This window comes from Diplotaxodon limnothrissa, linkage group LG23 (assembly GCF_057381915.1).
Source record: "Diplotaxodon limnothrissa isolate DT_005_m linkage group LG23, D_limnothrissa_male_GT1.1, whole genome shotgun sequence".
Taxonomy (NCBI): Eukaryota; Metazoa; Chordata; class Actinopteri; order Cichliformes; family Cichlidae; genus Diplotaxodon; species Diplotaxodon limnothrissa.
The window spans coordinates 29,948,253-29,972,925 of record NC_140617.1 but is presented as its reverse complement, the minus strand read 5'-3'; the positions used below and the strand labels follow the sequence as shown (position 1 = coordinate 29,972,925).

Here is a 24,673-nt window from a genome sequence, read left to right as displayed (position 1 = left end):
TGGACAGTAGCGCGAATTCAGCGGGACAATTGGCGGACATGCAAGGGTTGTTAGCTCAGCGGTAGAATTGTCGCCTGCCATGCGCAAGTCTCGAAAACTGGCGGTGTTGAGCTCTATCCTCACGGGAGGCATGTTTTGATGCGCAGTTCGGCCACACATTTTTTGGATGTCCTGTCACACCCTTCACCTCCAAGACGGCAGCTCATCCTGGGCTTGAAGAACTGGCAACTGTGCTTCATTTGTTGACGGCTTCAAGGAATGGTCCGTTTTGGGGGGAGATGGTGCCTTGAGGCTCTCTTGATACACAGTACGTGGCAAAGGCAACCCATCCATTGTCTACCGCTTGTCCCTTTCGGGTAAGGCGGAGGTGGGGCAAAACGCAGTTTCCCTGACCGGGAATCGAACCCGGGCCGCGGCGGTGAGAGCGCCGAATCCTGACCACTAGACCATCAGGGAGCTGCCACAGAGGTGTCTTGATGAGTGACGCGTGGGTGTATCGGGCTACATTTTCCGCTGCGCCTCGAGAGGAGCGCTTGGGCAATGGCGCGAATTCGTTGAGAAAACTGCCACGTGTGTGAGCATTGGTGGTTCAGTGGTAGAATTTTCGCCTGCCACGCGGGAGACCCGGGTTCGATTCCCGGCCAATGCACGGTTCCTTTATGCGTGGGGTCTTGGGGGGCATTAACTTTGTTCTCGGTCACGGCCAGACGGCATCAAGATTTGGAACAAGAAGCCTGTGCAAACCAAACTTGGGTTGGATATCGTATCTGCATTAAGTCAAGATGTTGTTGAGAGGAGACTTTGGACAGTGGCGCGAATTCGGCGGGACAATTGGCAGACTTAGAATTGTCGCCTGCCAGCGCCAGTGGGTGACTGAATATATGTTTACAGACATTGCTGGTAAGCAATTATAGACCGATCTCAAAAATTCCGTTAATTGCTAAGATTCTAGAGAAGATCGTGGCTAAGCAGCTTACAGCAGTTTTAGATAAATATAGTATTTTCGACAAATTTCAATCTGGCTTTCGTAAAGTTCATTCCACTGAAACAGCCCTTCTTAGAGTTTCTAATGACATTTTGTTACAAAGCGATGCAGGTAAATGTTCTGTTCTCTTAATGTTGGATCTTACGTCGGCCTTTGATACTGTTGACCACTATATTTTACTTAACAGGCTGAAACACTGGGTTGGTGTCTCTGGGACTGCATTGAAATGGTTCTCCTCGTATCTCTCTGAACGATATTCTTCTGTGGCAGTTTCTAAGTATAGATCATCTTCTGCGTCCCTGTCTTTTGGTGTGCCACAAGGCTCTGTGCTAGGGCCATTACTGTTTTTAGTTTATTTACTCCCTCTTCAGCACATTTTGAGCCCTTTTGAGGATATTTGTTACCATTGTTATGCAGACGATATCCAACTCTATATATCTTTTAAACCGGAAGAGGCTTCTAAGCTGCGGCTTTTAAATGTGTGCTTGGAAACCATTAAAGGCTGGATGGCTGAAAACTTCCTCCAACTAAATGAAAGTAAAACCGAAGTCCTCTTATGTGCCCCAGATAGACATATACCCAGTATAATAAATGCTCTTGGTCCTCTTTCAACGTTTGTAAAACCATCTGTCAGGAACTTAGGGATTATCCTTGATCCTGCTCTTACGTTAGATAGTCATGTTAAATCTCTTGTTCGGTCTTGCTTTTATCATTTAAGAAATATTTCTAAATTGAGCTCTATTATATCCTATACCGAACTGGAGATTGTTATTCATGCTTTTATCTCTTCACGACTGGACTATTGCAATTCCCTGTTTACTTGTTTAAATAAAGGTTCTTTGGAGCGTCTGCAGATCGTTCAGAATGCTGCAGCAAGACTTTTGACGAAAGCTTCTAAATTTTCACATATAACACCGTTGCTCATGCAGTTACATTGGCTTCCTGTTGAATTTAGAGTCCAGTTTAAGATTTTGGTTTTAACTTTCAAGGCTCTTCAACAACAAGCACCACCATATATCATTGAACTTTTACAGCCCTATGCCCCTAGTAGGTCTCTGAGGTCGAGTAGTCAGGGCCTACTTGTCATTCAGTATACGAGACTGAAAACTAGGGGTGATAGAGCTTTTGCTACTGTGGCCGCCAGACTGTGGAATTCCCTTCCTCAGGACTTACGATCCGCTGATTCATTGATTACTTTTAAAAAACAGCTAAAAACACATCTTTTTAAAACTGCCTTTTGCTAACTTTGTTTGTATTTTGTCTTTTTAATCTGTTATATCTTGTAAAGCACTTTGTGATCTCTATCTAGAAATGTGCTATATAAATAAAATTTTACTTACTTACTTACTAAACCCGTGTGTCTTATTAGTGGAGCTAATGTGGCTGTAATTAAGGAATTTAACTTAAGACGGCACTACGAGACAAAAGAAGAATGGTCCGTTTTGGGGGAAGATGGTGTCTTGAGCCTTGCTTGATACACAGTACGCGGCAAAGGCAACCCATCCATTGTCTACCGCTTGTCCCTTTCAGGTAAGCCGGAGCTGGGTCAAAACACCGTTTTTAGGATCTCCTGTGGCACTCTTCACCTCCAAAACCCGTTCAGGGCTTAAATACCTGGGGACTCACCTTTGTTTGTCCAAGCTGAATTTCATTTCTGTGCAGCTTCGAGAAATCGTCCATTTTCAGGTTCCCTGTCAGCCTCGTTGGCGCAGTAGGCAGCGCGTCAGTCTCATAATCTGAAGGTCGTGAGTTCGAGCCTCACACGAGGCAGGTGTTTTGGTACAGAGTTGGTCCATCCATTTTGTACCTCTTCTACCCATTTCGAGGACGCTGGAGCCTTAGAACCACTCCTTTGTAGTGGATTTTCAGCCTCCTCCGATGCGAGATCTAGAACAGGGATCAATCCAAATCATTCTGCCATTGACCGTGGAAAGCCTTCCCATCTGTTTGATTTCAAGACTCACACGTGGCAGGCGATCCACCCCTATGGATGTGTGCCGGCCCTCTGAAACCACTTCATCCAACTTTCACCACAATTCCTCTTTCTTTTCTCAGGTCAGAATTGCGGGGCACCACACGTTGGCTCCCAAATGACTCCTACCTGTTATTTCTTCTAGGACACTTTGTCCAGGTAGAGTTAGGAATGTCTTTGCATTGGAAGCGGATGAACAAGGGCTGATAATTGGTTATCAGCAGCTCCCGAGCTGAGTCTCTGGAGGTTGCCTGGAGTTCCTTTGCCAACAGGGTCCATGGAGAGGGATAATTTGAAGTCATTCTTGCCTGACTGTTAAGTTGGAACAAGAAGTCTATGCAAACCAAACTTGGGTTGGACATCGTATCTGCATTAAGTCAAGATGTTGTTGAGAGTAGACTTTGGAGAGTGGCGCGAATTCGACGAGACAATTGGCAGACTTGTAAGGGCTGGTGGCTGAGCGTTAGAACTGTCGCCTGCCACATGTGAATCACGAAATCAGAAGGTAGTGACTTGTAGCCTCACGCAAGCGATGTGCTTTGATGCGCAGTACGTGGCAGAGTTTGTGCATCCATTTTAAGCGTCTGGAGAGGAGAGTTTGGACAGTAGCGCGAATTCAGCGGGACAATTGGCGGACATGCAAGGGTTGTTAGCTCAGCGGTAGAATTGTCGCCTGCCATGCGCAAGTCTCGAAAACTGGCGGTGTTGAGCTCTATCCTCACGGGAGGCATGTTTTGATGCGCAGTTCGGCCACACATTTTTTGGATGTCCTGTCACACCCTTCACCTCCAAGACGGCAGCTCATCCTGGGCTTGAAGAACTGGCAACTGTGCTTCATTTGTTGACGGCTTCAAGGAATGGTCCGTTTTGGGGGGAGATGGTGCCTTGAGGCTCTCTTGATACACAGTACGTGGCAAAGGCAACCCATCCATTGTCTACCGCTTGTCCCTTTCGGGTAAGGCGGAGGTGGGGCAAAACGCAGTTTCCCTGACCGGGAATCGAACCCGGGCCGCGGCGGTGAGAGCGCCGAATCCTGACCACTAGACCATCAGGGAGCTGCCACAGAGGTGTCTTGATGAGTGACGCGTGGGTGTATCGGGCTACATTTTCCGCTGCGCCTCGAGAGGAGCGCTTGGGCAATGGCGCGAATTCGTTGAGAAAACTGCCACGTGTGTGAGCATTGGTTGTTCAGTGGTAGAATTCTCGCCTGCCACGCGGGAGACCCGGGTTCGATTCCCGGCCAATGCACGGTTCCTTTATGCGTGGGGTCTTGGGGGGCATTAACTTTGTTCTCGGTCACGGCCAGACGGCATCAAGATTTGGAACAAGAAGCCTGTGCAAACCAAACTTGGGTTGGACATCGTATCTGCATTAAGTCAAGATGTTGTTGAGAGGAGACTTTGGACAGTGGCGCGAATTCGGCGGGACAATTGGCAGACTTAGAATTGTCGCCTGCCAGCGCCAGTGGGTGACTGAATATATGTTTACAGACATTGCTGGTAAACCCGTGTGTCTTATTAGTGGAGCTAATGTGGCTGTAATTAAGGAATTTAACTTAAGACGGCACTACGAGACAAAAGAAGAATGGTCCGTTTTGGGGGAAGATGGTGTCTTGAGCCTCGCTTGATACACAGTACGCGGCAAAGGCAACCCATCCATTGTCTACCGCTTGTCCCTTTCAGGTAAGCCGGAGCTGGGTCAAAACACCGTTTTTAGGATCTCCTGTGGCACTCTTCACCTCCAAAACCCGTTCAGGGCTTAAATACCTGGGGACTCACCTTTGTTTGTCCAAGCTGAATTTCATTTCTGTGCAGCTTCGAGAAATCGTCCATTTTCAGGTTCCCTGTCAGCCTCGTTGGCGCAGTAGGCAGCGCGTCAGTCTCATAATCTGAAGGTCGTGAGTTCGAGCCTCACACGAGGCAGGTGTTTTGGTACAGAGTTGGTCCATCCATTTTGTACCTCTTCTACCCATTTCGAGGACGCTGGAGCCTTAGAACCACTCCTTTGTAGTGGATTTTCAGCCTCCTCCGATGCGAGATCTAGAACAGGGATCAATCCAAATCATTCTGCCATTGACCGTGGAAAGCCTTCCCATCTGTTTGATTTCAAGACTCACACGTGGCAGGCGATCCTCCCCTATGGATGTGTGCCGGCCCTCTGAAACCACTTCATCCAACTTTCACCACAATTCCTCTTTCTTTTCTCAGGTCAGAATTGCGGGGCACCACACGTTGGCTCCCAAATGACTCCTACCTGTTATTTCTTCTAGGACACTTTGTCCAGGTAGGGTTAGGAATGTCTTTGCATTGGAAGCGGATGAACAAGGGCTGATAATTGGTTATCAGCAGCTCCCGAGCTGAGTCTCTGGAGGTTGCCTGGAGTTCCTTTGCCAACAGGGTCCATGGAGAGGGATAATTTGAAGTCATTCTTGCCTGACTGTTAAGTTGGAACAAGAAGTCTATGCAAACCAAACTTGGGTTGGACATCGTATCTGCATTAAGTCAAGATGTTGTTGAGAGTAGACTTTGGAGAGTGGCGCGAATTCGACGAGACAATTGGCAGACTTGTAAGGGCTGGTGGCTGAGCGTTAGAACTGTCGCCTGCCACATGTGAATCACGAAATCAGAAGGTAGTGACTTGTAGCCTCACGCAAGCGATGTGCTTTGATGCGCAGTACGTGGCAGAGTTTGTGCATCCATTTTAAGCGTCTGGAGAGGAGAGTTTGGACAGTAGCGCGAATTCAGCGGGACAATTGGCGGACATGCAAGGGTTGTTAGCTCAGCGGTAGAATTGTCGCCTGCCATGCGCAAGTCTCGAAAACTGGCGGTGTTGAGCTCTATCCTCACGGGAGGCATGTTTTGATGCGCAGTTCGGCCACACATTTTTTGGATGTCCTGTCACACCCTTCACCTCCAAGACGGCAGCTCATCCTGGGCTTGAAGAACTGGCAACTGTGCTTCATTTGTTGACGGCTTCAAGGAATGGTCCGTTTTGGGGGGAGATGGTGCCTTGAGGCTCTCTTGATACACAGTACGTGGCAAAGGCAACCCATCCATTGTCTACCGCTTGTCCCTTTCGGGTAAGGCGGAGGTGGGGCAAAACGCAGTTTCCCTGACCGGGAATCGAACCCGGGCCGCGGCGGTGAGAGCGCCGAATCCTGACCACTAGACCATCAGGGAGCTGCCACAGAGGTGTCTTGATGAGTGACGCGTGGGTGTATCGGGCTACATTTTCCGCTGCGCCTCGAGAGGAGCGCTTGGGCAATGGCGCGAATTCGTTGAGAAAACTGCCACGTGTGTGAGCATTGGTGGTTCAGTGGTAGAATTTTCGCCTGCCACGCGGGAGACCCGGGTTCGATTCCCGGCCAATGCACGGTTCCTTTATGCGTGGGGTCTTGGGGGGCATTAACTTTGTTCTCGGTCACGGCCAGACGGCATCAAGATTTGGAACAAGAAGCCTGTGCAAACCAAACTTGGGTTGGATATCGTATCTGCATTAAGTCAAGATGTTGTTGAGAGGAGACTTTGGACAGTGGCGCGAATTCGGCGGGACAATTGGCAGACTTAGAATTGTCGCCTGCCAGCGCCAGTGGGTGACTGAATATATGTTTACAGACATTGCTGGTAAGCAATTATAGACCGATCTCAAAAATTCCGTTAATTGCTAAGATTCTAGAGAAGATCGTGGCTAAGCAGCTTACAGCAGTTTTAGATAAATATAGTATTTTCGACAAATTTCAATCTGGCTTTCGTAAAGTTCATTCCACTGAAACAGCCCTTCTTAGAGTTTCTAATGACATTTTGTTACAAAGCGATGCAGGTAAATGTTCTGTTCTCTTAATGTTGGATCTTACGTCGGCCTTTGATACTGTTGACCACTATATTTTACTTAACAGGCTGAAACACTGGGTTGGTGTCTCTGGGACTGCATTGAAATGGTTCTCCTCGTATCTCTCTGAACGATATTCTTCTGTGGCAGTTTCTAAGTATAGATCATCTTCTGCGTCCCTGTCTTTTGGTGTGCCACAAGGCTCTGTGCTAGGGCCATTACTGTTTTTAGTTTATTTACTCCCTCTTCAGCACATTTTGAGCCCTTTTGAGGATATTTGTTACCATTGTTATGCAGACGATATCCAACTCTATATATCTTTTAAACCGGAAGAGGCTTCTAAGCTGCGGCTTTTAAATGTGTGCTTGGAAACCATTAAAGGCTGGATGGCTGAAAACTTCCTCCAACTAAATGAAAGTAAAACCGAAGTCCTCTTATGTGCCCCAGATAGACATATACCCAGTATAATAAATGCTCTTGGTCCTCTTTCAACGTTTGTAAAACCATCTGTCAGGAACTTAGGGATTATCCTTGATCCTGCTCTTACGTTAGATAGTCATGTTAAATCTCTTGTTCGGTCTTGCTTTTATCATTTAAGAAATATTTCTAAATTGAGCTCTATTATATCCTATACCGAACTGGAGATTGTTATTCATGCTTTTATCTCTTCACGACTGGACTATTGCAATTCCCTGTTTACTTGTTTAAATAAAGGTTCTTTGGAGCGTCTGCAGATCGTTCAGAATGCTGCAGCAAGACTTTTGACGAAAGCTTCTAAATTTTCACATATAACACCGTTGCTCATGCAGTTACATTGGCTTCCTGTTGAATTTAGAGTCCAGTTTAAGATTTTGGTTTTAACTTTCAAGGCTCTTCAACAACAAGCACCACCATATATCATTGAACTTTTACAGCCCTATGCCCCTAGTAGGTCTCTGAGGTCGAGTAGTCAGGGCCTACTTGTCATTCAGTATACGAGACTGAAAACTAGGGGTGATAGAGCTTTTGCTACTGTGGCCGCCAGACTGTGGAATTCCCTTCCTCAGGACTTACGATCCGCTGATTCATTGATTACTTTTAAAAAACAGCTAAAAAACATCTTTTTAAAACTGCCTTTTGCTAACTTTGTTTGTATTTTGTCTTTTTAATCTGTTATATCTTGTAAAGCACTTTGTGATCTCTATCTAGAAATGTGCTATATAAATAAAATTTTACTTACTTACTTACTAAACCCGTGTGTCTTATTAGTGGAGCTAATGTGGCTGTAATTAAGGAATTTAACTTAAGACGGCACTACGAGACAAAAGAAGAATGGTCCGTTTTGGGGGAAGATGGTGTCTTGAGCCTCGCTTGATACACAGTACGTGGCAAAGGCAACCCATCCATTGTCTACCGCTTGTCCCTTTCAGGTAAGCCGGAGCTGGGTCAAAACACCGTTTTTAGGATCTCCTGTGGCACTCTTCACCTCCAAAACCCGTTCAGGGCTTAAATACCTGGGGACTCACCTTTGTTTGTCCAAGCTGAATTTCATTTCTGTGCAGCTTCGAGAAATCGTCCATTTTCAGGTTCCCTGTCAGCCTCGTTGGCGCAGTAGGCAGCGCGTCAGTCTCATAATCTGAAGGTCGTGAGTTCGAGCCTCACACGAGGCAGGTGTTTTGGTACAGAGTTGGTCCATCCATTTTGTACCTCTTCTACCCATTTCGAGGACGCTGGAGCCTTAGAACCACTCCTTTGTAGTGGATTTTCAGCCTCCTCCGATGCGAGATCTAGAACAGGGATCAATCCAAATCATTCTGCCATTGACCGTGGAAAGCCTTCCCATCTGTTTGATTTCAAGACTCACACGTGGCAGGCGATCCTCCCCTATGGATGTGTGCCGGCCCTCTGAAACCACTTCATCCAACTTTCACCACAATTCCTCTTTCTTTTCTCAGGTCAGAATTGCGGGGCACCACACGTTGGCTCCCAAATGACTCCTACCTGTTATTTCTTCTAGGACACTTTGTCCAGGTAGGGTTAGGAATGTCTTTGCATTGGAAGCGGATGAACAAGGGCTGATAATTGGTTATCAGCAGCTCCCGAGCTGAGTCTCTGGAGGTTGCCTGGAGTTCCTTTGCCAACAGGGTCCATGGAGAGGGATAATTTGAAGTCATTCTTGCCTGACTGTTAAGTTGGAACAAGAAGTCTATGCAAACCAAACTTGGGTTGGACATCGTATCTGCATTAAGTCAAGATGTTGTTGAGAGTAGACTTTGGAGAGTGGCGCGAATTCGACGAGACAATTGGCAGACTTGTAAGGGCTGGTGGCTGAGCGTTAGAACTGTCGCCTGCCACATGTGAATCACGAAATCAGAAGGTAGTGACTTGTAGCCTCACGCAAGCGATGTGCTTTGATGCGCAGTACGTGGCAGAGTTTGTGCATCCATTTTAAGCGTCTGGAGAGGAGAGTTTGGACAGTAGCGCGAATTCAGCGGGACAATTGGCGGACATGCAAGGGTTGTTAGCTCAGCGGTAGAATTGTCGCCTGCCATGCGCAAGTCTCGAAAACTGGCGGTGTTGAGCTCTATCCTCACGGGAGGCATGTTTTGATGCGCAGTTCGGCCACACATTTTTTGGATGTCCTGTCACACCCTTCACCTCCAAGACGGCAGCTCATCCTGGGCTTGAAGAACTGGCAACTGTGCTTCATTTGTTGACGGCTTCAAGGAATGGTCCGTTTTGGGGGGAGATGGTGCCTTGAGGCTCTCTTGATACACAGTACGTGGCAAAGGCAACCCATCCATTGTCTACCGCTTGTCCCTTTCGGGTAAGGCGGAGGTGGGGCAAAACGCAGTTTCCCTGACCGGGAATCGAACCCGGGCCGCGGCGGTGAGAGCGCCGAATCCTGACCACTAGACCATCAGAGAGCTGCCACAGAGGTGTCTTGATGAGTGACGCGTGGGTGTATCGGGCTACATTTTCCGCTGCGCCTCGAGAGGAGCGCTTGGGCAATGGCGCGAATTCGTTGAGAAAACTGCCACGTGTGTGAGCATTGGTGGTTCAGTGGTAGAATTTTCGCCTGCCACGCGGGAGACCCGGGTTCGATTCCCGGCCAATGCACGGTTCCTTTATGCGTGGGGTCTTGGGGGGCATTAACTTTGTTCTCGGTCACGGCCAGACGGCATCAAGATTTGGAACAAGAAGCCTGTGCAAACCAAACTTGGGTTGGATATCGTATCTGCATTAAGTCAAGATGTTGTTGAGAGGAGACTTTGGACAGTGGCGCGAATTCGGCGGGACAATTGGCAGACTTAGAATTGTCGCCTGCCAGCGCCAGTGGGTGACTGAATATATGTTTACAGACATTGCTGGTAAACCCGTGTGTCTTATTAGTGGAGCTAATGTGGCTGTAATTAAGGAATTTAACTTAAGACGGCACTACGAGACAAAAGAAGAATGGTCCGTTTTGGGGGAAGATGGTGTCTTGAGCCTCGCTTGATACACAGTACGCGGCAAAGGCAACCCATCCATTGTCTACCGCTTGTCCCTTTCAGGTAAGCCGGAGCTGGGTCAAAACACCGTTTTTAGGATCTCCTGTGGCACTCTTCACCTCCAAAACCCGTTCAGGGCTTAAATACCTGGGGACTCACCTTTGTTTGTCCAAGCTGAATTTCATTTCTGTGCAGCTTCGAGAAATCGTCCATTTTCAGGTTCCCTGTCAGCCTCGTTGGCGCAGTAGGCAGCGCGTCAGTCTCATAATCTGAAGGTCGTGAGTTCGAGCCTCACACGAGGCAGGTGTTTTGGTACAGAGTTGGTCCATCCATTTTGTACCTCTTCTACCCATTTCGAGGACGCTGGAGCCTTAGAACCACTCCTTTGTAGTGGATTTTCAGCCTCCTCCGATGCGAGATCTAGAACAGGGATCAATCCAAATCATTCTGCCATTGACCGTGGAAAGCCTTCCCATCTGTTTGATTTCAAGACTCACACGTGGCAGGCGATCCTCCCCTATGGATGTGTGCCGGCCCTCTGAAACCACTTCATCCAACTTTCACCACAATTCCTCTTTCTTTTCTCAGGTCAGAATTGCGGGGCACCACACGTTGGCTCCCAAATGACTCCTACCTGTTATTTCTTCTAGGACACTTTGTCCAGGTAGGGTTAGGAATGTCTTTGCATTGGAAGCGGATGAACAAGGGCTGATAATTGGTTATCAGCAGCTCCCGAGCTGAGTCTCTGGAGGTTGCCTGGAGTTCCTTTGCCAACAGGGTCCATGGAGAGGGATAATTTGAAGTCATTCTTGCCTGACTGTTAAGTTGGAACAAGAAGTCTATGCAAACCAAACTTGGGTTGGACATCGTATCTGCATTAAGTCAAGATGTTGTTGAGAGTAGACTTTGGAGAGTGGCGCGAATTCGACGAGACAATTGGCAGACTTGTAAGGGCTGGTGGCTGAGCGTTAGAACTGTCGCCTGCCACATGTGAATCACGAAATCAGAAGGTAGTGACTTGTAGCCTCACGCAAGCGATGTGCTTTGATGCGCAGTACGTGGCAGAGTTTGTGCATCCATTTTAAGCGTCTGGAGAGGAGAGTTTGGACAGTAGCGCGAATTCAGCGGGACAATTGGCGGACATGCAAGGGTTGTTAGCTCAGCGGTAGAATTGTCGCCTGCCATGCGCAAGTCTCGAAAACTGGCGGTGTTGAGCTCTATCCTCACGGGAGGCATGTTTTGATGCGCAGTTCGGCCACACATTTTTTGGATGTCCTGTCACACCCTTCACCTCCAAGACGGCAGCTCATCCTGGGCTTGAAGAACTGGCAACTGTGCTTCATTTGTTGACGGCTTCAAGGAATGGTCCGTTTTGGGGGGAGATGGTGCCTTGAGGCTCTCTTGATACACAGTACGTGGCAAAGGCAACCCATCCATTGTCTACCGCTTGTCCCTTTCGGGTAAGGCGGAGGTGGGGCAAAACGCAGTTTCCCTGACCGGGAATCGAACCCGGGCCGCGGCGGTGAGAGCGCCGAATCCTGACCACTAGACCATCAGGGAGCTGCCACAGAGGTGTCTTGATGAGTGACGCGTGGGTGTATCGGGCTACATTTTCCGCTGCGCCTCGAGAGGAGCGCTTGGGCAATGGCGCGAATTCGTTGAGAAAACTGCCACGTGTGTGAGCATTGGTGGTTCAGTGGTAGAATTCTCGCCTGCCACGCGGGAGACCCGGGTTCGATTCCCGGCCAATGCACGGTTCCTTTATGCGTGGGGTCTTGGGGGGCATTAACTTTGTTCTCGGTCACGGCCAGACGGCATCAAGATTTGGAACAAGAAGCCTGTGCAAACCAAACTTGGGTTGGACATCGTATCTGCATTAAGTCAAGATGTTGTTGAGAGGAGACTTTGGACAGTGGCGCGAATTCGGCGGGACAATTGGCAGACTTAGAATTGTCGCCTGCCAGCGCCAGTGGGTGACTGAATATATGTTTACAGACATTGCTGGTAAGCAATTATAGACCGATCTCAAAAATTCCGTTAATTGCTAAGATTCTAGAGAAGATCGTGGCTAAGCAGCTTACAGCAGTTTTAGATAAATATAGTATTTTCGACAAATTTCAATCTGGCTTTCGTAAAGTTCATTCCACTGAAACAGCCCTTCTTAGAGTTTCTAATGACATTTTGTTACAAAGCGATGCAGGTAAATGTTCTGTTCTCTTAATGTTGGATCTTACGTCGGCCTTTGATACTGTTGACCACTATATTTTACTTAACAGGCTGAAACACTGGGTTGGTGTCTCTGGGACTGCATTGAAATGGTTCTCCTCGTATCTCTCTGAACGATATTCTTCTGTGGCAGTTTCTAAGTATAGATCATCTTCTGCGTCCCTGTCTTTTGGTGTGCCACAAGGCTCTGTGCTAGGGCCATTACTGTTTTTAGTTTATTTACTCCCTCTTCAGCACATTTTGAGCCCTTTTGAGGATATTTGTTACCATTGTTATGCAGACGATATCCAACTCTATATATCTTTTAAACCGGAAGAGGCTTCTAAGCTGCGGCTTTTAAATGTGTGCTTGGAAACCATTAAAGGCTGGATGGCTGAAAACTTCCTCCAACTAAATGAAAGTAAAACCGAAGTCCTCTTATGTGCCCCAGATAGACATATACCCAGTATAATAAATGCTCTTGGTCCTCTTTCAACGTTTGTAAAACCATCTGTCAGGAACTTAGGGATTATCCTTGATCCTGCTCTTACGTTAGATAGTCATGTTAAATCTCTTGTTCGGTCTTGCTTTTATCATTTAAGAAATATTTCTAAATTGAGCTCTATTATATCCTATACCGAACTGGAGATTGTTATTCATGCTTTTATCTCTTCACGACTGGACTATTGCAATTCCCTGTTTACTTGTTTAAATAAAGGTTCTTTGGAGCGTCTGCAGATCGTTCAGAATGCTGCAGCAAGACTTTTGACGAAAGCTTCTAAATTTTCACATATAACACCGTTGCTCATGCAGTTACATTGGCTTCCTGTTGAATTTAGAGTCCAGTTTAAGATTTTGGTTTTAACTTTCAAGGCTCTTCAACAACAAGCACCACCATATATCATTGAACTTTTACAGCCCTATGCCCCTAGTAGGTCTCTGAGGTCGAGTAGTCAGGGCCTACTTGTCATTCAGTATACGAGACTGAAAACTAGGGGTGATAGAGCTTTTGCTACTGTGGCCGCCAGACTGTGGAATTCCCTTCCTCAGGACTTACGATCCGCTGATTCATTGATTACTTTTAAAAAACAGCTAAAAACACATCTTTTTAAAACTGCCTTTTGCTAACTTTGTTTGTATTTTGTCTTTTTAATCTGTTATATCTTGTAAAGCACTTTGTGATCTCTATCTAGAAATGTGCTATATAAATAAAATTTTACTTACTTACTTACTAAACCCGTGTGTCTTATTAGTGGAGCTAATGTGGCTGTAATTAAGGAATTTAACTTAAGACGGCACTACGAGACAAAAGAAGAATGGTCCGTTTTGGGGGAAGATGGTGTCTTGAGCCTCGCTTGATACACAGTACGTGGCAAAGGCAACCCATCCATTGTCTACCGCTTGTCCCTTTCAGGTAAGCCGGAGCTGGGTCAAAACACCGTTTTTAGGATCTCCTGTGGCACTCTTCACCTCCAAAACCCGTTCAGGGCTTAAATACCTGGGGACTCACCTTTGTTTGTCCAAGCTGAATTTCATTTCTGTGCAGCTTCGAGAAATCGTCCATTTTCAGGTTCCCTGTCAGCCTCGTTGGCGCAGTAGGCAGCGCGTCAGTCTCATAATCTGAAGGTCGTGAGTTCGAGCCTCACACGAGGCAGGTGTTTTGGTACAGAGTTGGTCCATCCATTTTGTACCTCTTCTACCCATTTCGAGGACGCTGGAGCCTTAGAACCACTCCTTTGTAGTGGATTTTCAGCCTCCTCCGATGCGAGATCTAGAACAGGGATCAATCCAAATCATTCTGCCATTGACCGTGGAAAGCCTTCCCATCTGTTTGATTTCAAGACTCACACGTGGCAGGCGATCCTCCCCTATGGATGTGTGCCGGCCCTCTGAAACCACTTCATCCAACTTTCACCACAATTCCTCTTTCTTTTCTCAGGTCAGAATTGCGGGGCACCACACGTTGGCTCCCAAATGACTCCTACCTGTTATTTCTTCTAGGACACTTTGTCCAGGTAGGGTTAGGAATGTCTTTGCATTGGAAGCGGATGAACAAGGGCTGATAATTGGTTATCAGCAGCTCCCGAGCTGAGTCTCTGGAGGTTGCCTGGAGTTCCTTTGCCAACAGGGTCCATGGAGAGGGATAATTTGAAGTCATTCTTGCCTGACTGTTAAGTTGGAACAAGAAGTCTATGCAAACCAAACTTGGGTTGGACATCGTATCTGCATTAAGTCAAGATGTTGTTGAGAGTAGACTTTGGAGAGTGGCGCGAATTCGACGAGACAATTGGCAGACTTGTAAGGGCTGGTGGCTGAGCGTTAGAACTGTCGCCTGCCACATGTGAATCACGAAATCAGAAGGTAGTGACTTGTAGCCTCACGCAAGCGATGTGCTTTGATGCGCAGTACGTGGCAGAGTTTGTGCATCCATTTTAAGCGTCTGGAGAGGAGAGTTTGGACAGTAGCGCGAATTCAGCGGGACAATTGGCGGACATGCAAGGGTTGTTAGCTCAGCGGTAGAATTGTCGCCTGCCATGCGCAAGTCTCGAAAACTGGCGGTGTTGAGCTCTATCCTCACGGGAGGCATGTTTTGATGCGCAGTTCGGCCACACATTTTTTGGATGTCCTGTCACACCCTTCACCTCCAAGACGGCAGCTCATCCTGGGCTTGAAGAACTGGCAACTGTGCTTCATTTGTTGACGGCTTCAAGGAATGGTCCGTTTTGGGGGGAGATGGTGCCTTGAGGCTCTCTTGATACACAGTACGTGGCAAAGGCAACCCATCCATTGTCTACCGCTTGTCCCTTTCGGGTAAGGCGGAGGTGGGGCAAAACGCAGTTTCCCTGACCGGGAATCGAACCCGGGCCGCGGCGGTGAGAGCGCCGAATCCTGACCACTAGACCATCAGGGAGCTGCCACAGAGGTGTCTTGATGAGTGACGCGTGGGTGTATCGGGCTACATTTTCCGCTGCGCCTCGAGAGGAGCGCTTGGGCAATGGCGCGAATTCGTTGAGAAAACTGCCACGTGTGTGAGCATTGGTGGTTCAGTGGTAGAATTTTCGCCTGCCACGCGGGAGACCCGGGTTCGATTCCCGGCCAATGCACGGTTCCTTTATGCGTGGGGTCTTGGGGGGCATTAACTTTGTTCTCGGTCACGGCCAGACGGCATCAAGATTTGGAACAAGAAGCCTGTGCAAACCAAACTTGGGTTGGATATCGTATCTGCATTAAGTCAAGATGTTGTTGAGAGGAGACTTTGGACAGTGGCGCGAATTCGGCGGGACAATTGGCAGACTTAGAATTGTCGCCTGCCAGCGCCAGTGGGTGACTGAATATATGTTTACAGACATTGCTGGTAAGCAATTATAGACCGATCTCAAAAATTCCGTTAATTGCTAAGATTCTAGAGAAGATCGTGGCTAAGCAGCTTACAGCAGTTTTAGATAAATATAGTATTTTCGACAAATTTCAATCTGGCTTTCGTAAAGTTCATTCCACTGAAACAGCCCTTCTTAGAGTTTCTAATGACATTTTGTTACAAAGCGATGCAGGTAAATGTTCTGTTCTCTTAATGTTGGATCTTACGTCGGCCTTTGATACTGTTGACCACTATATTTTACTTAACAGGCTGAAACACTGGGTTGGTGTCTCTGGGACTGCATTGAAATGGTTCTCCTCGTATCTCTCTGAACGATATTCTTCTGTGGCAGTTTCTAAGTATAGATCATCTTCTGCGTCCCTGTCTTTTGGTGTGCCACAAGGCTCTGTGCTAGGGCCATTACTGTTTTTAGTTTATTTACTCCCTCTTCAGCACATTTTGAGCCCTTTTGAGGATATTTGTTACCATTGTTATGCAGACGATATCCAACTCTATATATCTTTTAAACCGGAAGAGGCTTCTAAGCTGCGGCTTTTAAATGTGTGCTTGGAAACCATTAAAGGCTGGATGGCTGAAAACTTCCTCCAACTAAATGAAAGTAAAACCGAAGTCCTCTTATGTGCCCCAGATAGACATATACCCAGTATAATAAATGCTCTTGGTCCTCTTTCAACGTTTGTAAAACCATCTGTCAGGAACTTAGGGATTATCCTTGATCCTGCTCTTACGTTAGATAGTCATGTTAAATCTCTTGTTCGGTCTTGCTTTTATCATTTAAGAAATATTTCTAAATTGAGCTCTATTATATCCTATACCGAACTGGAGATTGTTATTCATGCTTTTATCTCTTCACGACTGGACTATTGCAATTCCCTGTTTACTTGTTTAAATAAAGGTTCTTTGGAGCGTCTGCAGATCGTTCAGAATGCTGCAGCAAGACTTTTGACGAAAGCTTCTAAATTTTCACATATAACACCGTTGCTCATGCAGTTACATTGGCTTCCTGTTGAATTTAGAGTCCAGTTTAAGATTTTGGTTTTAACTTTCAAGGCTCTTCAACAACAAGCACCACCATATATCATTGAACTTTTACAGCCCTATGCCCCTAGTAGGTCTCTGAGGTCGAGTAGTCAGGGCCTACTTGTCATTCAGTATACGAGACTGAAAACTAGGGGTGATAGAGCTTTTGCTACTGTGGCCGCCAGACTGTGGAATTCCCTTCCTCAGGACTTACGATCCGCTGATTCATTGATTACTTTTAAAAAACAGCTAAAAACACATCTTTTTAAAACTGCCTTTTGCTAACTTTGTTTGTATTTTGTCTTTTTAATCTGTTATATCTTGTAAAGCACTTTGTGATCTCTATCTAGAAATGTGCTATATAAATAAAATTTTACTTACTTACTTACTAAACCCGTGTGTCTTATTAGTGGAGCTAATGTGGCTGTAATTAAGGAATTTAACTTAAGACGGCACTACGAGACAAAAGAAGAATGGTCCGTTTTGGGGGAAGATGGTGTCTTGAGCCTTGCTTGATACACAGTACGCGGCAAAGGCAACCCATCCATTGTCTACCGCTTGTCCCTTTCAGGTAAGCCGGAGCTGGGTCAAAACACCGTTTTTAGGATCTCCTGTGGCACTCTTCACCTCCAAAACCCGTTCAGGGCTTAAATACCTGGGGACTCACCTTTGTTTGTCCAAGCTGAATTTCATTTCTGTGCAGCTTCGAGAAATCGTCCATTTTCAGGTTCCCTGTCAGCCTCGTTGGCGCAGTAGGCAGCGCGTCAGTCTCATAATCTGAAGGTCGTGAGTTCGAGCCTCACACGAGGCAGGTGTTTTGGTACAGAGTTGGTCCATCCATTTTGTACCTCTTCTACCCATTTCGAGGACGCTGGAGCCTTAGAACCACTCCTTTGTAGTGGATTTTCAGCCTCCTCCGATGCGAGATCTAGAACAGGGATCAATCCAAATCATTCTGCCATTGACCGTGGAAAGCCTTCCCATCTGTTTGATTTCAAGACTCACACGTGGCAGGCGATCCACCCCTATGGATGTGTGCCGGCCCTCTGAAACCACTTCATCCAACTTTCACCACAATTCCTCTTTCTTTTCTCAGGTCAGAATTGCGGGGCACCACACGTTGGCTCCCAAATGACTCCTACCTGTTATTTCTTCTAGGACACTTTGTCCAGGTAGAGTTAGGAATGTCTTTGCATTGGAAGCGGATGAACAAGGGCTGATAATTGGTTATCAGCAGCTCCCGAGCTGAGTCTCTGGAGGTTGCCTGGAGTTCCTTTGCCAACAGGGTCCATGGAGAGGGATAATTTGAAGTCATTCTTGCCTGACTGTTAAGTTGGAACAAGAAGTCTATGCAAACCAAACTTGGGTTGGACATCGTATCTGCATTAAGTCAAGATGTTGTTGAGAGTAGACTTTGGAGAGTGGCGCGAATTCGACGAGACAATTGGCAGACTTGTAAGGGCTGGTGGCTGAGCGTTAGAACTGTCGCCTGCCACATGTGAATCACGAAATCAGAAGGTAGTGACTTGTAGCCTCACGCAAGCGATGTGCTTTGATGCGCAGTACGTGGCAGAGTTTGTGCATCCATTTTAAGCGTCTGGAGAGGAGAGTTTGGACAGTAGCGCGAATTCAGCGGGACAATTGGCGGACATGCAAGGGTTGTTAGCTCAGCGGTAGAATTGTCGCCTGCCATGCGCAAGTCTCGAAAACTGGCGGTGTTGAGCTCTATCCTCACGGGAGGCATGTTTTGATGCGCAGTTCGGCCACACATTTTTTGGATGTCCTGTCACACCCTTCACCTCCAAGACGGCAGCTCATCCTGGGCTTGAAGAACTGGCAACTGTGCTTCATTTGTTGACGGCTTCAAGGAATGGTCCGTTTTGGGGGGAGATGGTGCCTTGAGGCTCTCTTGATACACAGTACGTGGCAAAGGCAACCCATCCATTGTCTACCGCTTGTCCCTTTCGGGTAAGGCGGAGGTGGGGCAAAACGCAGTTTCCCTGACCGGGAATCGAACCCGGGCCGCGGCGGTGAGAGCGCCGAATCCTGACCACTAGACCATCAGGGAGCTGCCACAGAGGTGTCTTGATGAGTGACGCGTGGGTGTATCGGGCTACATTTTCCGCTGCGCCTCGAGAGGAGCGCTTGGGCAATGGCGCGAATTCGTTGAGAAAACTGCCACGTGTGTGAGCATTGGTTGTTCAGTGGTAGAATTCTCGCCTGCCACGCGGGAGACCCGGGTTCGATTCCCGGCCAATGCACGGTTCCTTTATGCGTGGGGTCTTGGGGGGCATTAACTTTGTTCTCGGTCACGGCCAGACGGCATCAAGATTTGGAACAAGAAGCCTGTGCAAACCAAACTTGGGTTGGACATCGTATCTGCATTAAGTCAAGATGTTGTTGAGAGGAGACTTTGGACAGTGGCGCGAATTCGGCGGGACAATTGGCAGACTTAGAATTGTCGCCTGCCAGCGCCAGTGGGTGACTGAATATATGTTTACAGACATTGCTGGTAAACCCGTGTGTCTTATTAGTGGAGCTAATGTGGCTGTAATTAAGGAATTTAACTTAAGACGGCACTACGAGACAAAAGAAGAATGGTCCGTTTTGGGGGAAGATGGTGTCTTGAGCCTCGCTTGATACACAGTACGCGGCAAAGGCAACCCATCCATTGTCTACCGCTTGTCCCTTTCAGGTAAGCCGGAGCTGGGTCAAAACACCGTTTTTAGGATCTCCTGTGGCACTCTTCACCTCCAAAACCCGTTCAGGGCTTAAATACCTGGGGACTCACCTTTGTTTGTCCAAGCTGAATTTCATTTCTGTGCAGCTTCGAGAAATCGTCCATTTTCAGGTTCCCTGTCAGCCTCGTTGGCGCAGTAGGCAGCGCGTCAGTCTCATAATCTGAAGGTCGTGAGTTCGAGCCTCACACGAGGCAGGTGTTTTGGTACAGAGTTGGTCCATCCATTTTGTACCTCTTCTACCCATTTCGAGGACGCTGGAGCCTTAGAACCACTCCTTTGTAGTGGATTTTCAGCCTCCTCCGATGCGAGATCTAGAACAGGGATCAATCCAAATCATTCTGCCATTGACCGTGGAAAGCCTTCCCATCTGTTTGATTTCAAGACTCACACGTGGCAGGCGATCCTCCCCTATGGATGTGTGCCGGCCCTCTGAAACCACTTCATCCAACTTTCACCACAATTCCTCTTTCTTTTCTCAGGTCAGAATTGCGGGGCACCACACGTTGGCTCCCAAATGACTCCTACCTGTTATTTCTTCTAGGACACTTTGTCCAGGTAGGGTTAGGAATGTCTTTGCATTGGAAGCGGATGAACAAGGGCTGATAATTGGTTATCAGCAGCTCCCGAGCTGAGTCTCTGGAGGTTGCCTGGAGTTCCTTTGCCAACAGGGTCCATGGAGAGGGATAATTTGAAGTCATTCTTGCCTGACTGTTAAGTTGGAACAAGAAGTCTATGCAAACCAAACTTGGGTTGGACATCGTATCTGCATTAAGTCAAGATGTTGTTGAGAGTAGACTTTGGAGAGTGGCGCGAATTCGACGAGACAATTGGCAGACTTGTAAGGGCTGGTGGCTGAGCGTTAGAACTGTCGCCTGCCACATGTGAATCACGAAATCAGAAGGTAGTGACTTGTAGCCTCACGCAAGCGATGTGCTTTGATGCGCAGTACGTGGCAGAGTTTGTGCATCCATTTTAAGCGTCTGGAGAGGAGAGTTTGGACAGTAGCGCGAATTCAGCGGGACAATTGGCGGACATGCAAGGGTTGTTAGCTCAGCGGTAGAATTGTCGCCTGCCATGCGCAAGTCTCGAAAACTGGCGGTGTTGAGCTCTATCCTCACGGGAGGCATGTTTTGATGCGCAGTTCGGCCACACATTTTTTGGATGTCCTGTCACACCCTTCACCTCCAAGACGGCAGCTCATCCTGGGCTTGAAGAACTGGCAACTGTGCTTCATTTGTTGACGGCTTCAAGGAATGGTCCGTTTTGGGGGGAGATGGTGCCTTGAGGCTCTCTTGATACACAGTACGTGGCAAAGGCAACCCATCCATTGTCTACCGCTTGTCCCTTTCGGGTAAGGCGGAGGTGGGGCAAAACGCAGTTTCCCTGACCGGGAATCGAACCCGGGCCGCGGCGGTGAGAGCGCCGAATCCTGACCACTAGACCATCAGGGAGCTGCCACAGAGGTGTCTTGATGAGTGACGCGTGGGTGTATCGGGCTACATTTTCCGCTGCGCCTCGAGAGGAGCGCTTGGGCAATGGCGCGAATTCGTTGAGAAAACTGCCACGTGTGTGAGCATTGGTGGTTCAGTGGTAGAATTCTCGCCTGCCACGCGGGAGACCCGGGTTCGATTCCCGGCCAATGCACGGTTCCTTTATGCGTGGGGTCTTGGGGGGCATTAACTTTGTTCTCGGTCACGGCCAGACGGCATCAAGATTTGGAACAAGAAGCCTGTGCAAACCAAACTTGGGTTGGACATCGTATCTGCATTAAGTCAAGATGTTGTTGAGAGGAGACTTTGGACAGTGGCGCGAATTCGGCGGGACAATTGGCAGACTTAGAATTGTCGCCTGCCAGCGCCAGTGGGTGACTGAATATATGTTTACAGACATTGCTGGTAAGCAATTATAGACCGATCTCAAAAATTCCGTTAATTGCTAAGATTCTAGAGAAGATCGTGGCTAAGCAGCTTACAGCAGTTTTAGATAAATATAGTATTTTCGACAAATTTCAATCTGGCTTTCGTAAAGTTCATTCCACTGAAACAGCCCTTCTTAGAGTTTCTAATGACATTTTGTTACAAAGCGATGCAGGTAAATGTTCTGTTCTCTTAATGTTGGATCTTACGTCGGCCTTTGATACTGTTGACCACTATATTTTACTTAACAGGCTGAAACACTGGGTTGGTGTCTCTGGGACTGCATTGAAATGGTTCTCCTCGTATCTCTCTGAACGATATTCTTCTGTGGCAGTTTCTAAGTATAGATCATCTTCTGCGTCCCTGTCTTTTGGTGTGCCACAAGGCTCTGTGCTAGGGCCATTACTGTTTTTAGTTTATTTACTCCCTCTTCAGCACATTTTGAGCCCTTTTGAGGATATTTGTTACCATTGTTATGCAGACGATATCCAACTCTATATATCTTTTAAACCGGAAGAGGCTTCTAAGCTGCGGCTTTTAAATGTGTGCTTGGAAACCATTAAAGGCTGGATGGCTGAAAACTTCCTCCAACTAAATGAAAGTAAAACCGAAGTCCTCTTATGTGCCCCAGATAGACATATACCCAGTATAATAAATGCTCTTGGTCCTCTTTCAACGTTTGTAAAACCATCTGTCAGGAACTTAGGGATTATCCTTGATCCTGCTCTTACGTTAGATAGTCATGTTAAATCTCTTGTTCGGTCTTGCTTTTATCATTTAAGAAATATTTCTAAATTGAGCTCTATTATATCCTATACCGAACTGGAGATTGTTATTCATGCTTTTATCTCTTCACGACTGGACTATTGCAATTCCCTGTTTACTTGTTTAAATAAAGGTTCTTTGGAGCGTCTGCAGATCGTTCAGAATGCTGCAGCAAGACTTTTGACGAAAGCTTCTAAATTTTCACATATAACACCGTTGCTCATGCAGTTACATTGGCTTCCTGTTGAATTTAGAGTCCAGTTTAAGATTTTGGTTTTAACTTTCAAGGCTCTTCAACAACAAGCACCACCATATATCATTGAACTTTTACAGCCCTATGCCCCTAGTAGGTCTCTGAGGTCGAGTAGTCAGGGCCTACTTGTCATTCAGTATACGAGACTGAAAACTAGGGGTGATAGAGCTTTTGCTACTGTGGCCGCCAGACTGTGGAATTCCCTTCCTCAGGACTTACGATCCGCTGATTCATTGATTACTTTTAAAAAACAGCTAAAAACACATCTTTTTAAAACTGCCTTTTGCTAACTTTGTTTGTATTTTGTCTTTTTAATCTGTTATATCTTGTAAAGCACTTTGTGATCTCTATCTAGAAATGTGCTATATAAATAAAATTTTACTTACTTACTTACTAAACCCGTGTGTCTTATTAGTGGAGCTAATGTGGCTGTAATTAAGGAATTTAACTTAAGACGGCACTACGAGACAAAAGAAGAATGGTCCGTTTTGGGGGAAGATGGTGTCTTGAGCCTTGCTTGATACACAGTACGCGGCAAAGGCAACCCATCCATTGTCTACCGCTTGTCCCTTTCAGGTAAGCCGGAGCTGGGTCAAAACACCGTTTTTAGGATCTCCTGTGGCACTCTTCACCTCCAAAACCCGTTCAGGGCTTAAATACCTGGGGACTCACCTTTGTTTGTCCAAGCTGAATTTCATTTCTGTGCAGCTTCGAGAAATCGTCCATTTTCAGGTTCCCTGTCAGCCTCGTTGGCGCAGTAGGCAGCGCGTCAGTCTCATAATCTGAAGGTCGTGAGTTCGAGCCTCACACGAGGCAGGTGTTTTGGTACAGAGTTGGTCCATCCATTTTGTACCTCTTCTACCCATTTCGAGGACGCTGGAGCCTTAGAACCACTCCTTTGTAGTGGATTTTCAGCCTCCTCCGATGCGAGATCTAGAACAGGGATCAATCCAAATCATTCTGCCATTGACCGTGGAAAGCCTTCCCATCTGTTTGATTTCAAGACTCACACGTGGCAGGCGATCCACCCCTATGGATGTGTGCCGGCCCTCTGAAACCACTTCATCCAACTTTCACCACAATTCCTCTTTCTTTTCTCAGGTCAGAATTGCGGGGCACCACACGTTGGCTCCCAAATGACTCCTACCTGTTATTTCTTCTAGGACACTTTGTCCAGGTAGAGTTAGGAATGTCTTTGCATTGGAAGCGGATGAACAAGGGCTGATAATTGGTTATCAGCAGCTCCCGAGCTGAGTCTCTGGAGGTTGCCTGGAGTTCCTTTGCCAACAGGGTCCATGGAGAGGGATAATTTGAAGTCATTCTTGCCTGACTGTTAAGTTGGAACAAGAAGTCTATGCAAACCAAACTTGGGTTGGACATCGTATCTGCATTAAGTCAAGATGTTGTTGAGAGTAGACTTTGGAGAGTGGCGCGAATTCGACGAGACAATTGGCAGACTTGTAAGGGCTGGTGGCTGAGCGTTAGAACTGTCGCCTGCCACATGTGAATCACGAAATCAGAAGGTAGTGACTTGTAGCCTCACGCAAGCGATGTGCTTTGATGCGCAGTACGTGGCAGAGTTTGTGCATCCATTTTAAGCGTCTGGAGAGGAGAGTTTGGACAGTAGCGCGAATTCAGCGGGACAATTGGCGGACATGCAAGGGTTGTTAGCTCAGCGGTAGAATTGTCGCCTGCCATGCGCAAGTCTCGAAAACTGGCGGTGTTGAGCTCTATCCTCACGGGAGGCATGTTTTGATGCGCAGTTCGGCCACACATTTTTTGGATGTCCTGTCACACCCTTCACCTCCAAGACGGCAGCTCATCCTGGGCTTGAAGAACTGGCAACTGTGCTTCATTTGTTGACGGCTTCAAGGAATGGTCCGTTTTGGGGGGAGATGGTGCCTTGAGGCTCTCTTGATACACAGTACGTGGCAAAGGCAACCCATCCATTGTCTACCGCTTGTCCCTTTCGGGTAAGGCGGAGGTGGGGCAAAACGCAGTTTCCCTGACCGGGAATCGAACCCGGGCCGCGGCGGTGAGAGCGCCGAATCCTGACCACTAGACCATCAGGGAGCTGCCACAGAGGTGTCTTGATGAGTGACGCGTGGGTGTATCGGGCTACATTTTCCGCTGCGCCTC

The 24,673-nt window shown here is 47.3% G+C and overlaps 25 non-coding genes across 25 annotated transcripts; 16 read left to right on the top strand and 9 right to left on the bottom strand.

Moving 5' to 3' along the window:
- Nucleotides 1-384: 384 nt before the first annotated feature.
- On the bottom strand, nucleotides 385-456 carry trnae-cuc (transfer RNA glutamic acid (anticodon CUC)). The gene has a single exon. It is a non-coding gene; the product is annotated as a tRNA-Glu (tRNA).
- A 122-nt stretch (nucleotides 457-578) lies between these two features.
- Nucleotides 579-649, top strand: trnag-gcc (transfer RNA glycine (anticodon GCC)). Its single transcript has one exon. It is a non-coding gene; the product is annotated as a tRNA-Gly (tRNA).
- Nucleotides 650-2,682: 2,033 nt separating this feature from the next.
- trnam-cau (transfer RNA methionine (anticodon CAU)) lies at nucleotides 2,683-2,755 on the top strand. The gene has a single exon. It is a non-coding gene; the product is annotated as a tRNA-Met (tRNA).
- A 1,185-nt stretch (nucleotides 2,756-3,940) lies between these two features.
- Nucleotides 3,941-4,012, bottom strand: trnae-cuc (transfer RNA glutamic acid (anticodon CUC)). The gene has a single exon. It is a non-coding gene; the product is annotated as a tRNA-Glu (tRNA).
- Nucleotides 4,013-4,134: 122 nt separating this feature from the next.
- On the top strand, nucleotides 4,135-4,205 carry trnag-gcc (transfer RNA glycine (anticodon GCC)). Its single transcript has one exon. It is a non-coding gene; the product is annotated as a tRNA-Gly (tRNA).
- Nucleotides 4,206-4,806: 601 nt separating this feature from the next.
- On the top strand, nucleotides 4,807-4,879 carry trnam-cau (transfer RNA methionine (anticodon CAU)). The gene has a single exon. It is a non-coding gene; the product is annotated as a tRNA-Met (tRNA).
- Nucleotides 4,880-6,064: 1,185 nt separating this feature from the next.
- Nucleotides 6,065-6,136, bottom strand: trnae-cuc (transfer RNA glutamic acid (anticodon CUC)). The gene has a single exon. It is a non-coding gene; the product is annotated as a tRNA-Glu (tRNA).
- A 122-nt stretch (nucleotides 6,137-6,258) lies between these two features.
- trnag-gcc (transfer RNA glycine (anticodon GCC)) lies at nucleotides 6,259-6,329 on the top strand. Its single transcript has one exon. It is a non-coding gene; the product is annotated as a tRNA-Gly (tRNA).
- Nucleotides 6,330-8,361: 2,032 nt separating this feature from the next.
- trnam-cau (transfer RNA methionine (anticodon CAU)) lies at nucleotides 8,362-8,434 on the top strand. The gene has a single exon. It is a non-coding gene; the product is annotated as a tRNA-Met (tRNA).
- A 1,185-nt stretch (nucleotides 8,435-9,619) lies between these two features.
- trnae-cuc (transfer RNA glutamic acid (anticodon CUC)) lies at nucleotides 9,620-9,691 on the bottom strand. The gene has a single exon. It is a non-coding gene; the product is annotated as a tRNA-Glu (tRNA).
- A 122-nt stretch (nucleotides 9,692-9,813) lies between these two features.
- trnag-gcc (transfer RNA glycine (anticodon GCC)) lies at nucleotides 9,814-9,884 on the top strand. The gene has a single exon. It is a non-coding gene; the product is annotated as a tRNA-Gly (tRNA).
- Nucleotides 9,885-10,485: 601 nt separating this feature from the next.
- Nucleotides 10,486-10,558, top strand: trnam-cau (transfer RNA methionine (anticodon CAU)). The gene has a single exon. It is a non-coding gene; the product is annotated as a tRNA-Met (tRNA).
- A 1,185-nt stretch (nucleotides 10,559-11,743) lies between these two features.
- Nucleotides 11,744-11,815, bottom strand: trnae-cuc (transfer RNA glutamic acid (anticodon CUC)). Its single transcript has one exon. It is a non-coding gene; the product is annotated as a tRNA-Glu (tRNA).
- Nucleotides 11,816-11,937: 122 nt separating this feature from the next.
- On the top strand, nucleotides 11,938-12,008 carry trnag-gcc (transfer RNA glycine (anticodon GCC)). Its single transcript has one exon. It is a non-coding gene; the product is annotated as a tRNA-Gly (tRNA).
- A 2,033-nt stretch (nucleotides 12,009-14,041) lies between these two features.
- trnam-cau (transfer RNA methionine (anticodon CAU)) lies at nucleotides 14,042-14,114 on the top strand. The gene has a single exon. It is a non-coding gene; the product is annotated as a tRNA-Met (tRNA).
- Nucleotides 14,115-15,299: 1,185 nt separating this feature from the next.
- On the bottom strand, nucleotides 15,300-15,371 carry trnae-cuc (transfer RNA glutamic acid (anticodon CUC)). Its single transcript has one exon. It is a non-coding gene; the product is annotated as a tRNA-Glu (tRNA).
- A 122-nt stretch (nucleotides 15,372-15,493) lies between these two features.
- trnag-gcc (transfer RNA glycine (anticodon GCC)) lies at nucleotides 15,494-15,564 on the top strand. Its single transcript has one exon. It is a non-coding gene; the product is annotated as a tRNA-Gly (tRNA).
- Nucleotides 15,565-17,597: 2,033 nt separating this feature from the next.
- Nucleotides 17,598-17,670, top strand: trnam-cau (transfer RNA methionine (anticodon CAU)). The gene has a single exon. It is a non-coding gene; the product is annotated as a tRNA-Met (tRNA).
- A 1,185-nt stretch (nucleotides 17,671-18,855) lies between these two features.
- Nucleotides 18,856-18,927, bottom strand: trnae-cuc (transfer RNA glutamic acid (anticodon CUC)). Its single transcript has one exon. It is a non-coding gene; the product is annotated as a tRNA-Glu (tRNA).
- A 122-nt stretch (nucleotides 18,928-19,049) lies between these two features.
- On the top strand, nucleotides 19,050-19,120 carry trnag-gcc (transfer RNA glycine (anticodon GCC)). Its single transcript has one exon. It is a non-coding gene; the product is annotated as a tRNA-Gly (tRNA).
- Nucleotides 19,121-19,721: 601 nt separating this feature from the next.
- Nucleotides 19,722-19,794, top strand: trnam-cau (transfer RNA methionine (anticodon CAU)). The gene has a single exon. It is a non-coding gene; the product is annotated as a tRNA-Met (tRNA).
- A 1,185-nt stretch (nucleotides 19,795-20,979) lies between these two features.
- Nucleotides 20,980-21,051, bottom strand: trnae-cuc (transfer RNA glutamic acid (anticodon CUC)). The gene has a single exon. It is a non-coding gene; the product is annotated as a tRNA-Glu (tRNA).
- Nucleotides 21,052-21,173: 122 nt separating this feature from the next.
- On the top strand, nucleotides 21,174-21,244 carry trnag-gcc (transfer RNA glycine (anticodon GCC)). The gene has a single exon. It is a non-coding gene; the product is annotated as a tRNA-Gly (tRNA).
- Nucleotides 21,245-23,277: 2,033 nt separating this feature from the next.
- On the top strand, nucleotides 23,278-23,350 carry trnam-cau (transfer RNA methionine (anticodon CAU)). Its single transcript has one exon. It is a non-coding gene; the product is annotated as a tRNA-Met (tRNA).
- A 1,185-nt stretch (nucleotides 23,351-24,535) lies between these two features.
- Nucleotides 24,536-24,607, bottom strand: trnae-cuc (transfer RNA glutamic acid (anticodon CUC)). The gene has a single exon. It is a non-coding gene; the product is annotated as a tRNA-Glu (tRNA).
- Nucleotides 24,608-24,673: the final 66 nt, after the last annotated feature.